This window comes from Gracilinanus agilis, chromosome 6 (genome assembly GCF_016433145.1).
Source record: "Gracilinanus agilis isolate LMUSP501 chromosome 6, AgileGrace, whole genome shotgun sequence".
Lineage (NCBI taxonomy): Eukaryota > Metazoa > Chordata > Mammalia > Didelphimorphia > Didelphidae > Gracilinanus > Gracilinanus agilis.
In genome coordinates, this window is record NC_058135.1 from 281,974,803 (window position 1) to 281,990,957 (window position 16,155).

Consider the following 16,155-nt stretch of genomic DNA (forward strand, 5'->3'; position numbering starts at 1 on the left):
AGGTGTATTCCTTTTTGTCCCTATTTATTTTTCTCCACATATCAATTAAATCTAATTTTTCTAGGACTTCATTCACCTCTCTTACCTCTTTCTTATTTATTTTTCTGTTTGATTTATCTGGATCTGACAGAGGAATATTTAGATCTCCCTCTAGTATGGTTTTACTATCTATTTCCTTCTTCAGCTCTGCCAGTTTCTCCTTTATGAATTTGGGTGCTATGCCACTTGGTGCATACATATTGAGCAGTGTTATTTCCTCATTGTTTATACTGCCTTTAATCAGGATGTAATGACCTTCCCTGTCTTCTTGTAAGATTTTTTCTTTTGCTTGGAAACTCTTGAATTTTGCAATTAAATTTCTGGGTGTTTTCTTTTCTGGATCGAATGTAGTGGGTGTTCTATGAATCCTTTCAATGTCTATATTGCCCTCTTGTTGTAGGACTTCAGGGCAATTTTGCTGGATTATTTCTGTTAGTATGGAGTCCAGGTTTCTATTAATTTCTGGTTTTTCTGGAAGACCAATTATCCTCAAATTGTCTCTTCTAAACCGGTTTTCTTGGTCTGTCACTCTCTCATTGAGATATTTCATGTTTCCTTCTATTTTTTCAATCTTTTGACTTTGTTTTATTTGTTCTTGTTGTCTTGAGAGATCATTAGCTTCCAATTGCTCAATTCTAGCCTTTAGGGATTGATTTTCGGCTATAATCTTTCGGTTTTCAGCTATGATCTTTTGATTTTCGGCTATAATCTTCTGGTTTTCGGCCATAATCTTCTGGTTTTCGGCCATAATCTTCTGGTATTCCTTTTCCATCTGGTCATTTCTGGTGTTCAATTTGCTTATCAGTTCATTTGGTTTCTGAGCCTCACTTTCCAATCGCAAGATTCTACCTTTTAAACAGTTATTTTCTTGCCAGATCTCTTCCATTTTCCTCAAAATCTCAGTTTTGAACTCTTCCATAGCTTGTGAGGAGTTTTCCTTATTTGAGGAGGGTCTGGATGCTTGTTTGTTCTCCTCCTCTGTTTGCTTGGTTGTCTCAATTTTCTCTGTGTAAAAGTTGTCGAGTGTTAAGGACTTCTTTTTCTTGTTGTTAATCTTTCTCTTCTGAGCTTCCTGAGACTGGGTAGCCATCCTTAGCCCAGCAGCTTCTCAGGTTTATCCTTGCGCTCAGGGTCTGTCTGCGGTCTTTTGGCTCCTGAGGTATGTCTGTTTTTTTCCAAGGTCAAGCCCACTGGTGGACCCCCTTGCTTGATCCTCTGCTGGAGGTTTCTTTACAAGTCTCAGGGCGCTGCTTCCACTGTCGTATGCCAGTCTGCACTGGTTCCCCACTCAGGGTTTCAGAGCTTTAGCTCCTGGCTGTGTCTGCCTCCACCCACGCCTCCAACTGTGCCTGTGCTCTGAGCCCGTGCTCTGTGTCCTGCGTCCATTCTTGGCGTCCTGCTCCTGCGCTCAAATTTTGTGTGCATTCGTTAACTTTTTGGGGTCCTAAATCTTGCTGCTCTCAGGAACAGGCCCTGCGGCTGCCAATGATTCGATGGGTGCCCCAAACTTGCTCTATTTCTTTTTAGCTGGCTTTGGCGCTATAGGTGTTGTGTGTGGAGGGGTTGGGGATGGGGTGGTTGCTCAGCTCGTGATTTAGTGAGAGCTGTTTCACCCCTTTATAGCATGGAAATGCCTCGATTCCACGTACCTTCCACTCTGTGCCCTGTTGTGGGGTTCCTCCATTTGTCTGGACTTGTTTTTATGTCCCCTTGAGGAGTTTTTGTGTTTTGGTCAGGAGAGGTTAAGGGCTGCTTCTTACTCTGCCTCCATCTTAACCCAGAACCTCTAGATATATTTTTAAAAACCTATTTTTCGCCTTTTCAGTTTCCTTTATTTTCCTTTATTTAATAATAAGCTCCTATCTTTTTTGTATTTATATTCCTCTGATTAGCACATTGCCTGACACTTAATAAATGTTTGCTTACTGACTTGTTAATCCATAATCTTCAATATAGTCACTAAGAATCTCTCACACCACTCTCCATGCTCCAGAAAGTACAATTTCAGGGTCCACTCATGAATACTTCCAAAAAAGTAATCCCATTTCTTCCTCTTAGTGCAACAGAGATCCAAATGACAGTAATTTACTCAGGTTGTGATAGCAATTAGGATTGGTACTGGAGTATATTAAAACAAACTTTGACCAGAGAATTGAAGAAGAAAAGGAACATGGGTCATGCTATGCAGTTCTCTGCTAAGTCTGAGAGCAAGAATTCAACATCTAATTGAGGTAAATTCTTTCCCCCCTATATAGAAGTTGCTTAGGGATGACACATAAGGTACTGAATTATAAGTTGTTGAGTGTGGGGGGATTCTTAGAGACTTTGAGATTCCAATTACAAGGAAACTGGGGAGTCAGAACTTTACCATAAAAACAATTTGACCATAAGTATTTTGCCTTTTAAAAAATGGTTCTTTATATAGATATCATTTTGCAGGGTTTTTTGTGAGTGATTTTGAAATGTTGGGTTTTTATGAAAATTCTTATATTGACACTGCAAGTAGAAAAATTTGACCCTGTAATCTGTTGTTTTAAGCTTGTAACATAGCTCCTCTTTACCATTGCTTACGGTGTTTTACTTTGTTTTTTGGTTTTTGTTTTGTTTTGGTTTGGTTTTCTTTGAAATTAAATGATAGCATTAAAAGGAAAAAAAAGTGCCAGGGAAGAGCAAAACAAACTCTGAAGAAGAGAACAATGTGAAAACAACTATAAGCAAAGCCTCAAATAAAATGGAAAATAGACACAAGTCCAACAAGAATTTCTAAAAGAATTAAATAAAAGGAGAGGTCTAATCAGATATTTCAAATAATCTAGCCTCAGAAAAAGAAATAGAACAAACTACAAAGAAACTATTAAAAGAAAAAAAAAGAAAAATCTTATCCTCATGGATTAACCAGACTATTTTATTACACTTCTGAAGGAGAAAAATGTGAATACTACACAATTTGTCCTCTACAATTGCAAAGGAATTACCTTACCAGATTCATTCTCCATGACAAAAAAATCCCTAATAGTTCATCTAGGAAAAGATAAATTGAAGACAGGGAATAGATTAATATGATTAATGAACACCTATTCAAATATTTTAAAGAAAATTCCCTATGAGTATAGAAATTTATCTAATAAATCATTTTTCATGGTCAATTTGGATTTAAATCAAGGATGGTTCAAAATTAGAAAGCCAATCAAAATAATACATTAACAAACAAAATAATCAAAACTCACCACATTATCTCTAAATAATCAGAAAAATAGGCTTTGAAAAAATACATTAATTTTTAAAAATTCCCTCTTCAAAGTTAGGGGATTTTTGAATTGTAATAATGTAAAATATGATTATTAGGAATCCCTGATATAGTTACTGCAGATGTCTTTGGTTTTCATTTCACAAGTCTCTGGCAGATATTTTAGTGCTTTGACTCCAGTGCTGTAGGGGATCATGCATTATAATCCTTTTGCCTCAATTAAAGGCCCTTTTATTATTATAGCTTTAGTAGGTTTATTTATTCAGGTTGACATAAGGATATGAGACCTATTTTAAGATGATAAAGTATCTAAAACTTAAAGCATGCATATGAAAAAGAGTTCACCAAAAGTATTACTAATATAGAAAGAAAGCAAAGACAATCCACTCACCTTGTAAAACTTTTATAATAATTATCATGATACTGGGAAAAGAAATGAGAAAAAAAATTTAAGGTGTTAATGGAGATAAAAAGGAGCTTAAAATTACATCTTGCTTAAGAGATGATTATTTACTTAGAAAATCCTAGTGAATCAGTAATAGCTTCATTATGCTCAATGCTTACACTAATGTAAATGGAAAGAAGAACTACAAAATAATAGGGAAAAAAACTGCCCAGAAGCATCTTGGCTGAAAAGAGATATGAGATATAACTCCCTAAAGCCATTTGCAAAGACGGGTGAGCTCAGGACACAGGAATGCTGAATATAATGTCACACTCATTTTTGATATATGCTGGTTTTGCAGAATGTTTTTATCCTCTTCTCTTTTAAAAAAATATAATCGTCCTTATAAGGGTTGGCTTTCCTCAGAAGTGGACAGATACAGAAGGAAATCTAAAAATGTAAAATTCCAAGATATCAATAAAATGTATATGAAAAGAATAGTAAGCATTTTAATTGTTACTGTAGTTCATAAGGGAAGCTTTCCCATCTTAAATATCTTCTGGTTCTTCACGTTTTCCTTCACAGGGAATACAGATCCTGAAATACTCTTATCTGCATAAGATATCTTCATATATGTGACAGTATACTAGGCACTATTCAGATCCAAGAAAAGGCATTCTTATTGTAATCTAATGGAGATTTTTCCTGATAGACTTTGCTAAATGATCCATTTTAACATGAATTTTCCTCTAATTTCTCTACTTCTATGTCCTCTTTAAGGCCACCACTCTTGCATTGGCCATACCACGTGGTCACTTGTTGAACAATTTAACTCTCCACTATCTTCTTTCTTATCCTTTATCCTTTCATCTTGTCCTACTCAACAAGAGTTTTGATTTGTTATAAGGAATTTATTAAATGTTCACTCTGTCTCCTTAGGAGCAGAGTTCCTAGGTTGAAGGAAGTTAAGCAATCTCACTCTATTTGCTTTAAGAAGCCAGAGCAGATAGCTCTCACCCTCCATTACATTAAAAGGCCTATTATAAAAGAGAGAATTCAGTGAGTTCTGGCTCCAGTCTTTCTGACTTTCTTTGGAGCAGGTTGCAGGATGTTTTTCTCAGAAAATGAATATCTATTAATTATTTTGAGACAGTTACTTTTAGAATTTGAGATACACCTATGAAGTATAGTTAAAGTCTGATTCTGAGTGCTTTTCTCCTGAAGGGAGAAGCAGTGTGCCTTAGGGGGATCTGTCTACTATTTCTGACTTGGAAGCAGGGCCTATGCCTGAGTCTCTCTGGCAAGAGATTCTGACAGTTATATCTGACAGTTGGCTTCAGGCAGCTTCTGGTTTTTCATAATTTTTCATAAATTACTTTAAGGAGTTCATTATAAATGTAAGGTTCATCATTTAACATAGTTTAGTAAAATAGAATTTAATTTTAATTTAGTGAGATTAGTTTAAGGAGGCCTGTCTGACAGGCAAGAAGAAGCTGAAAAGAAAGGAATTAGTTTTAGGGGGCTTTTATTTAGAGATATATATAAGGTTAAGAGATTTCCTATGCTATTCTTAACTCCTAGTTTCTATCCTTCTACTTCCTCTCCCTACCTCTACTATAGAACAAATAAATAAGGGTTTTATCCAACTGTTTTGGACCTTCCATCCACTGCCGTCAAATTAGTTTAAGCCTGACAGTTTTAGTTTACCTTAACTGCTTAAGGACAATTTTTCTACTGCCTATAAATATTATTATCAACAGTTCATCAATAACAGTTTAACAATAACAGCTATTATTTGGCCATAGTAGATTATACCCATTTTCTACTTCCACCAGTTCTATTTACATAGTATTGAATAAAAATGTAGAAATTACAACATTGTGTTATCTGGGTCCACTGCAAATTTACATTTTTTAATCTCAACTGTGTTCTCACTTTGTGGAAGAAATCCTTCTACATGTCCCTAATTGGTCACTCTCCTACTCATGAATATTTTAAAATCATTTTCATCTTTTCTTTCAAATGTCTAACAGTTTCCTTCCCCATCTCTGTAACACTGTCCATACCTTTTTGCCTAGGATTTTGCCTTATATGTCACTGAAGAAAAATGAGGCCACTAAGGCTCTCTTCTTCCTTTCCTCACTATTTACACCTTCAACCGTGCCTCTGAGAAAGAAACTGCCCTTTTCCTTGCCTCTAAAAACACAAGTGATTCCACTCTATCCCAGGTCTAGCAGATTGCTCTCCATTTTCTTATTATCTATTATGTCTATTCTCTCACTAATCTTCTCTCTTTCTCATCCTCAAAAATCTTCATTTGATTCAATTTTACCTTTTTCAATCACCCTACATTTCCTCCTCTGTTTGATGTCTAAATTTCCAGAGGAGACTATTTAAAACTGGTGTCTCAACTTTTTTTCCTCAAAATCCCTTATTCCCTTCTGTATGGCTTTTGATTTTATCATTCAACTGGAACTAATATCTTAATTCACGATGTGGATAGCCTTTTATTGGTTCTCCAACTTGACCTTTCTTCAGCCTTTGAAAATGTAATCATCTTCTAATTCCTTCTTTTAATTTTTTAAAAATAAACTGCTCTTTCCTGGTTCTCCTTCCTGTTATAGTGATATTTAGTTTTGGTTGTTGGATATTCATCCAGGTCACACTTGCTATCTTTTGTTGTTCCTCCCACTCCCAGACTCTATTCTAGGCTCTTTATTCTTCTTCATCAAGGTTATTTTTATTTGTTATTTCATCACAAGTTCAAAGGAATTCAATATCATTTGCACATGATATATTGATCTATTCATGTAGCGCTAACTTATCTCTTGACTTTCATTTTTTATCTCTAGCGTCTATTTTGATATTTCATACTAGATGTCCTAGAAACATCTTAAACTCATCACACAGTATTGACTCCAAGGTGGAAGGTAAGGGTTTGTAAAAAAAGAAAATGTATTATTATCTAGAATTGGAAATGTGGAGGAGTGTTTGAACTTCCTTTCTTGGGCAGGTGTTGATATGGATTTAGATATATCATATTTTGAAAGAATGACCATGCATTCATGGTCATCTGGGAGGTATCATATCCCTGCTAGAACTACTAAGAATATGAGAGAAAGAGGTCTCAAATAAAAGTGAGCTTGCTAATTATGATGTAGAAGTTATAGAGATTACAATGAAATGGACATATAGATATCAAGTAGGCCTTTGTGCATGAGAAATGTGGATGAGGAAAGTCAAGAGCAACTTGGAGAAGGTGATATTTCTACTCCCTTGCTGAGAATTTCATTATGGTCTGGACTGACAAAAGAACAAAAGGATTTTGTTGTGCCATGGGGAGAGGTTGGGTACTAGAGCCATTCTCACTTCATAGTTTTCCTATAACTTTGTAATAATATGATAATGAACACAATGCAAAAATGAAGTTCAGGGACCAAAATTCTAGTCCTAGCTCTGTCCCTAGAATGAGATTAGTGTTAAAGCCACCTGAGCCTCAACATTTTGATTCTTAAGTGCATCGTGTCATACCTGCTTATCCATAATTCTCTTTCAATGTGATATAACTTGAATAAACTAAGTTCTCTGGGCTCAAATTCATGTTCCCACAGTGTCCTAGGATAGTGTTTCCTAGTACATCTAGGGGGAATGCCCCATGTAACCAATATCTTCATTTAGTGTCAATGTTCCATTGAGGCAATGGGTGCTATTCCTTTTCTCAGTTCCATCTCCAGGGAATCTAGACTGAATTATTCTTTTTACTGACAAGGACAGTTCATAGCCTCAAAGCTGATGATAAAGATGAGAAAAGTCTGTGTGTTTGCTTGGTTCACATGCCTCTCTAGTCTTGGTTTCTGTAACCAGTGATCCTAGTTCCATTATTTTTTTGTCATCTTCCTTGTAAAACCTCTGTTTTTCCTTTGAAAGATGACTTCACATTCACACTTATGAACCTCATAGAAACAACAGAGAGAATGTTAGGCAGAAAGATGTCACAGTTTCCTTAGCCTTTGAAGTAGTGAGATAAAGTGAATATGATTAGTTTTCAGCATTTATGGGAAGGGTCATAATACAATATCTCTGATATTTTCCTTCTGATGAATTCGTGTTTTCCTTCCTCCCCATTCACGTACCAGACAGGGCACAGAGAACAGAAGTACACATTGTGCCATGTAATTTATGTTTTCCTATGTGTGACCCCAGACTAGGAGTGTGAAGATCCCAGGAAATCTTTCCAAATCAAGCTTCTTTTCTGCAGACATTTCCAAAGGGCAGATATTTCAAATTAGGTCCTTAAGCTCTGAACTGTGGAGCTAAGAGAGAGAGAGAGAGAAAGAGAGATCATTGGAGACACCTGAGTGGGGCAATCAAGTATAAAATGCTCACAACTTGAAAGTCCCTTTTACTACTTCTCATTTTGTGTTGAGGTCAGCAGCCTTGCTCTGGGATTTATCAGAATGAAAAGCCTTTTGGGGGTAGCAGTGATTTGCCTTTTAGTTTGCCTGACATGGGCTTTTGAAAGAACAGGTAAATGAGAGAATTTTGTATCCCTGTCATTTGTCTCTTAAATGATGTTTTTTTGGTTAAAACCTCATTTTCTGTAAGTAAGATAACAGCCTGATTGGTTTTTTTTATATTCTCTCTTTTGAACTTAAGTTGTTCTCTTTTATTTTTATTCACTGGAAAGAGTGTTATTGGTCAAGTCAGATGGAGGATGTCTTTTACTATTCTTCTTCATCAACATTCTTTATGTAAGCTGTTACCTTCCTTGATGATTCCTTGACCCTCTACAGCCTACCTTGTCCCTAAGAGAAGCATGTACTTCTCAAGGCTTCATATATTACCTCACAGGGGCTTAATACTACTTTTTTATTTCCAAGCCTTTCCTCTCATTCAAGGACAAGTTCTTTATTTCCATTTGTTGGCTGTAACTGGTTGCTTTTTACCCATTTCATAACCTCTCTGAAATCAGTCCATTAATGTTTCTGTTTCTTCTCTCCTCAACAATGAGTCTCTTTCCTGGACTCTCCAGCTTTTTCAATAATCTTAGTGTAGAAGTATAAAAAGAATAGTGGGGGCAGATAGGGCAGAAATAGCCCAGGTATTAAGAGTGTCAGTTCAGATCCAACTATTTTATTTTCCCACCATTTCCCTACAGCTCTGTCTTCCTGCTACAAATATTTAGTAGTAATGTAAACCTGGATTTCGATTACTTTACCTCCCTGGAGCTTGGTTTCTGTAGCAAAATGGGAATAATTTAAAAAGGGGGAAGCTGGGTCGCTGAGTGGATTGAGAGCCAGGTCTAGAGATGGGATGCCCCAGGTTAAAATCTAGCTTCAGATACTTCCTAGCTCTGTGACCCTGGAAAGTCATTTAATGCCCATTGCCTACCTCTTACCACTCTTCTGCCTTTAAACCAATACACAGTATTGATTCTAAGATGGAAGGTAAGGATTTTTAAAAAAGGTTCCATTATAAAATAAATATTTTTTGATTTTTAAACAACTTCTTCTCCCCATGGAATCATCCTTAATAACAACAAAACCCGGGTGGGGCACAGTTATGTGTTATACACCCAAGTCCTAATTTCATACTTCACAAATGGAAGGAATCTTACCTTCTTCTTCTTTGGGTCTAAGCATGACTGGGAAAATGGACATGATGATAACATCTACCTTTCTAGGTTCTTAGGACTAAGTGAGGTCATGTAGGTAAAAGAAAGTATAAATTTTCTGGTACTATTTAAATGAAACCTGATAGCATCATTTCTTTGAACCAGTCTTTCGTTGCCCTTTGTTTTCCTCTGCAAAATGCTACTACATTATCTTTATTCTCTTCTTTGAACCATTGGTTAGAAGAAATCAGTGAGTGGCAATGCTGAGTGAGGTGCTAAATGAATGTTTATTGACTTCCTGGGTTTCAATAAATGCTACATCCAATTAGTTTTTGGTCTTTCCTCAGTGTTTGTGTACTGTCGCCCTGACACCATCCGGGTTATTGTGAATAAATATTTGTTTAACGATGGTGTATTTGTGAAGCCCGAAGAACTGATGCTTGGAAATGGTTGTCCAGTGAACAATGAGAGATGGGAATCATATATGCTACAGTATCCAGTGGCATTCTGTGGGATTCAAACTGAGGTAAAAAGTGGTCATAAGAGCCAATTCTGTGTTAATCCTTTCCATGCCTAACTAATTCCCATAATATAGTAAAGAAGAAAACAAACAGAATTTCCTGCTAAGAGAGAAGACAATTAAAACCTGAGTGCAAATCTGGGAAATATATGATGGACAAATGTCCTGCCATTTACTGAATAACTCTGTGACCATAGGTATATGCATTTCTTTAGCATGCCAAACTAACTTAGTTCCAAACCTTGGCTGAGGAGATTGCTTTGGGGCTGGGATACTGAGCTTGGTAGCATAATGGATCAAATGGGACAGATGGATGATGTCTTAAGAAAATCAAAACTATTTGGCATGAAAGATGGTGAAAGGATAAAAGTCAAGGGAAGTTTCAAATTTGTATGTTCCAAAAGAAGATAATACTGAGAACTGGGGAGAAGGATGACTTCCTGAGAAAGCTAAGTGTTCTATTTTGGAATGTGGAATTGGATAGGATATGAATGTCAAGATGAGAAAAAGACAATTTGGGATGGGTCTAGAGTTTAGGAAGAGGAATAAGAATTGGAAAAGTACACACTAGAAGCAGTTATAATGAGAAGATTGAACTCATGTGAGCTGTTATGATGAGGGGGATGGGAGGAAAATGAGACTCAGTCTTGGACTATAATCATATAAGCATAATCTTTCAAAGAAGACTGAGGAAAAACAGCTGGATAGGAGGAGAAAAGACACAAGGGCAGACCCATGAAAGGCCAAGTAAGAAACCTTATTTTATCATCTGCTTCAAGTACTACAGAGGGATCAGGAAGGACTAAGAAGGGAGGGCGTTTGGCAACTAATACATCATTAGCAACTCTGGGGGAAAGCAATTGTGGGTGAGTGGTAAGATAGAAGCCAGTTTTCAAGGTGTTGAGAAGGGAAGAGGAAAAAATGAGAAAAATAGGTATTATAGCCAGTGAAAGGGGTGAGAGACAAATATAGTATATGTTAAAGAGGATATTCAAATGAAGTGAAGGCTTTTTAAAGCTAGAGGAATTCTCACTTATTTGTCAAATATACAGTATCATAGAGTAAGGATGAATATAAATTATAGAGAAAGAAGGGGTATTGTACACAAGGAAAATATGGGAAGAGATGGGGTTGAGGACACAAGAAATAACATTTTGCAATACTTTTATCTACATGGTTTCTCTGTTTTTTAGGTTAATGAAAAATATTTGGTTCATAAAACCTTTCTTTATTATTACCCAATAAATCGTCCTTATCATCATCCACCTTCAGAATTTCACCTGTCCTGCACATTGCCCAGGTATGAATTATTCCTGTGAGTCTCTGTTAATGTTCACCTTAATGTCAAACTTGTCTCCTCACACTACTAAAAAGTCATCTTGACTAATTATTTCTCTCTCCTATTAATGATGTTTTGCCATTAATTATTAAGAGTAGGACTGACAGTCAAAAGGCAAGATGATAACCCAGAGAAGTGCTGGAATTGGAGGCAGAAATGGGCAGATCTAGGGAAGAAAAAGCTATTTCATTAGCTGCATGATAGAGTAATTTTCTTGTTCCTTATTATCCCTGTAAAATGAAGGGCTTCTTTTTAGCAAGCATTTATTAAATCCCTATTTGCATGGTGCTCTTGCTAGCTACTAGAGATCAAAAAAGCTTCCCCAAAGAACCCCTATATTCTAGTTTAGAATGATTTCCAGGGCTCTTTTTTTATTTTAAAAATTGAAGATTTCAGACTATTTGACAATGGCAAGAGTGATGGTCTGATATTCAGTATCCAACTTCAGCATCCATGAGGACAGATTTTAGAGTGAGAAAACTGGAAGTCTAAAGGAAGGGCTGAATTATTTGGAGGAATAATAGAACATTTCCTGATATACACTAGCTCCTTGAAGTTTAAAGCCCTTTCAATCTTAACTCTTCACCCACTTTTCTAGTCATTTTTATAAATTATTTCCCAACCAGGTAGAACAGAAATTCTATCTTGTCCTCCCACTCTATCCCATTTTATGTGACATGACAGGACTATACTCCTTCCTCAATTATGTTCTTTCAATGCTTTAATTTCCTTCAAAACTCTGTTCAGTATTCACTATAAGATAAACTTTTAATTCATCACAAAACGATAACTTTTCTCTTTTTAAAATAAGCATTTCAATGTGTGTGGTAAAAATAAAAACAAAAAAATAAACATGCTTGAAGTCAGAAATGATTACATCTTTCTCTTTGTTTTTACTTCCAGAACATTGTATATATAGTCACTTAATGTATTTTCCTAGGTTGATCATAAGCTTGAGTTATTCATTTCCCTATCTCTAGGTTAAGCTTACGAAAGCCAAGTCTTGTTCCTGGCGAACAACCTCAGGAAAACAATGAAATTAATGTCATGAGAATTCAGCCTGGTACCTCCTATCGTAGTCCAGAACTGTAAAATTTCCAGGGTCACACAAACTCTTCTAATCAAGAGACTGAATCTTGGTAAGGAGACTTGTTATCTACTATTTAAGGATACTGGACAACTGACTTGTGGCAAATAGCTCTGTAGCTTTAGGCTTTTTACCTCAAGGAACTTGCCTAGTCAGTTAAGGGACAGGAGTGGTAAGGGGAAGAATATCATACTGATTAGGGAGTTGGCTCTGAAGGTAGGGAGACGTGGGTTCAAGTCTCATTTCCGAAGTTTGTTGGCTGTGTAATCCTGGACAAATCATTTATCTTCCCTGGGCTCTGGACAGCTCCCTCCACAAATTGGAGAGGAAGTATTAACTTATATTGGTTGTAGTTTCCTTACTTAGAAATTCCCTGTGTTAACACAATCACTGGCTATATCCACAACTCTAAGATAATAGAGAAATATATACAGATATAGAGAATGTTATGTAGAATGGTTGCATACCCTAGAAGAAGTGACAAGAAGAAAGTAAGGTTAATCCTATGATGGACATAGAGTTCGGGATGGTGAGGAGAAGTGTTCTCCCTCTATTGGGAATGAGATGGAGTAAATATCCCATTCTCTGTCTTACTAAGCCAGCCAATAGTATGGTCTATTTTCTAGTCTCTTCTTTCCCCATAGGAATTGGTTCTCTTTCCCCATCTTGACTCTGAGCTCTGAATTCTGATGCCTTTTTCTCACCATGGAGATATTGTGTCATCTGCATCCTGAGATTTTAACAAGGAAGCAGCCACAGGACAGCCAATGCCAGACAAGTGTGTGAGCCTCACAATTCTGGTTCTAAACTTTGGGAAGTTGGCATTGTTTAAGCTTGCCTTGGTGAGCTTCTCAATGTGTCTTAAACATTCTCTTTTATAAAGTTAACCTGACCAACATTGCCCTTATTTTATGATCTCTGTACACAAGGGGGCTATGTATATTTTAAATATTGATTTTTAGAGTATATGTAAACATTGTAATGTGTGTACAATATATGCATTAGATTATGTGTATATATATCATCTCTAATTTATTGCTAATTTAATAAACCTGTGTATTGCTCATCTCTAATTTGTGACTAACTTATTCTAATGATGGAGAAAAAGCACAGAAACATTCAAACTAAAAATATAGACTGTTGATACTTTGGGTCCCTTGAAAAGAAAACAAAGGTTAACTTTCCTAGCACTTAACTCACAGGTTAAAAAAAAAACATAGCATCTACCCTGTTTTTAGTGAGATGTGGATGGAGCAGGTATCAATGAGAGCAACTCTAGGGAATCTTTACTTTTTCTGCTTAGCAAAGCCTAAAACTATCTGCCTGTGAAAGTCTTGAGAACCATAGGGCATCTGGTAATTCATAGTTAATCAAAGGCTTAACTCTACCTCTATCCTTTATCCTGTGGCCCTCAGCAAATAAATGGTTTTCTTCTCTGCCCTTCCTTTTCAGCCTTAAACTGCAAGGAAAATGATGAGGTTTATATCAGGAATATTGTCACTGATGTACCCAAATGGTATCTTCCATGTAGAGTATTTTTTTTATCTTTAGAAAAAGTGAATTAAGCTGTTTAATTTTGGTTTTGTTAGCTCTATTCTCTTTGGGACAACCGTCTGCCTCTGCCAGATATAGGAATGCAATTTGAAAGTGCTAAGGAATGTAAAAGGGGTCTCTGAGGATCCAAAGAATCCATGCGATTCCATCATCTGTGCATTTCCATTAGTTCTTAACATGAAATCACAGATTCTGTGTATAGCTTTCTCCCTTGGCTTTGGTTCAAATTTTTCCCCTTTGATGCACTTTTGCCTCCTCAGCATGGCAGACGGGGACAAGCTAGAACGGGAAGGACATAATATATGTATAGACTTGCTCTGTTTTATGGGTCCTTTTTGGGGAAGCTTGAGGGCTAGAAAAGCTGAGCTTGTATCTAGTCTATAATCCTAGATGCAGTTGGTCAGTGGACTTGATCTGGTTTCCTTTAGAGGATGGAAGCTTTACTTTGTGTTGATGAGACCTGCTGTGTAGCCACATGCTTTTCTTAGATGATGGGTTGGATTTCCTCAAAGGGATAGTGAATCTGAAATTTAAGCATTTATTAAACATGCAATTGATTAGCTTCATTAAATGAAGCTATTGTACTTGTTACTCCTTTTCTATTTTGGCCATGCTATTCTACTGTTCAGATTCTTCGTTTGTTTCTAATGACCTAAATGAAGTTCAAATTCCTTCCTTCCCCTGGCAGTAGGGCCTTTCAACATTAGGCTGATAGCCTTCTTTTTCTTTCTCTTCCTGCTATTTTTCAAGTGCTTTCTGGTCTAGTCACTAGGAAGAGTGCATTCCCTCTGAACTTTCCCACTCATAACCCTTTGTTCACCATGTATCCTTTCAATTTAAGCCAAGTGTCTTGTATGGACCATGTTTTATGGTGATGATCAAATGATAGATCACTACCTCAAGTGACTTTCATTTAGATGGGTTGGAGGTGACATATTCAGATGATGTAATTGAGTGGAGAGGGCATTAAGTATTTTTTGCCTTTTTATAATTTACACAAATAAAAGCCATCTGGCAATTAATAGGTGGTGAAAGGAAATGAATAGGTAAATATCCTGGAAAGAAATCCAAACTGTAGGCACATAAGTATAAGTCCATTTCAGTAATGATTAAGATGGATACCAGGTCACAGGGTGTTCATAGACTTAGGAATTTTTGGTTATACTTTGATGATCTTTAAAGGATAAAGGAACAGAGAGGACTATCAATACACTAAAGAATAAAAGGAGCAGTTATTGCTGTTGAAATCAATGAGTGGAGCATTTATTTAAAATATCCCTAAAAACCCAAAAAATTAAAAATACCAATTAAGACTCAATGCAGGACCTAACTCTGTTTCTAAATTTCCTCTAATCAATGTTCTGAAAAATCAAAGAACAGATTAATCAAACCTAAATTTATTAAGACATAAAAGTAGATTAAGAAATCATCAGCTAATTATATTTTTCAAAAGGAGAAAACCAAATGACCAACATGAAAATAAAATAAAACAAATGGAGAAACAAAAAATTATATAATATTATTTGCCAAATTATATGGCAACAAAACTAACAATTTATATGAAATGAATAATGTTAAGTATGAAATTACCAGAAGAAAAGAAAAAGAAATAGATAATTTCGTCCAGTTTCACAAAATAATACATCCAAGAAGTCATTATTGAAATCCATTTAAAGCAGTCTTATACCAGGGACCTTATGGACTTAAAATGAAATTATACAAAATCTTCAAAGCAAAATAAATTTTACATAGCCAAGGCTAGTTGAAAAATTAAAGTAAGAAAGGATTTTTATCCAAATGCCAAATTTCTTCTTTGGTGCAAGTCTGGTTTTGACACTTAAGTCAGGGAGAAATATAAAAGAATGTATACCAGTATCCTAATTGAATACCAACACAACGAATTTAAATATTAGTAAAGAGATAAAATGTTAAAATGATTAGATCCTATGACCAGAATGGATACCAAGAATTCAGTGTTGGTTTAATATTTAGAAAGTATTACAATTCTGTGCCATAAGGACAGGAATCATGTAATTAGACAAAAAAAACCTTAAGATTCATTCCCATTTTATGTAAAAATATAAAATAGGAATAAAGGAATCTTTAATTTGATAGCTATGATCTATGTAGAACCAAAAGCAGCATCATACATAATAGGGATAAAAAAAGAAGCCTTTCCATGAAATAAACAAGGATGTCTATTATCTTCATTAGTATTTAAAATAGTGTGAGAATGTTTATCCAGTCATTTTTCAGTTGTGTCCAATTCTTTGACCCCATTTGGTGTTTTCTTGGCAAAGATACCGGATCAGTTTCCAATCTTCTTCAGCTTATTTCACAGATGAGGAAATTGAGGTGAACAAAATTTAG

The 16,155-nt window shown here is 35.8% G+C and overlaps 1 pseudogene; it reads right to left on the bottom strand.

Annotated features, from left to right (window-relative positions):
- The window catches only part of LOC123252741, a 380,070-nt pseudogene that overhangs the window by 93,921 nt on the left and 269,994 nt on the right, over positions 1-16,155 (bottom strand).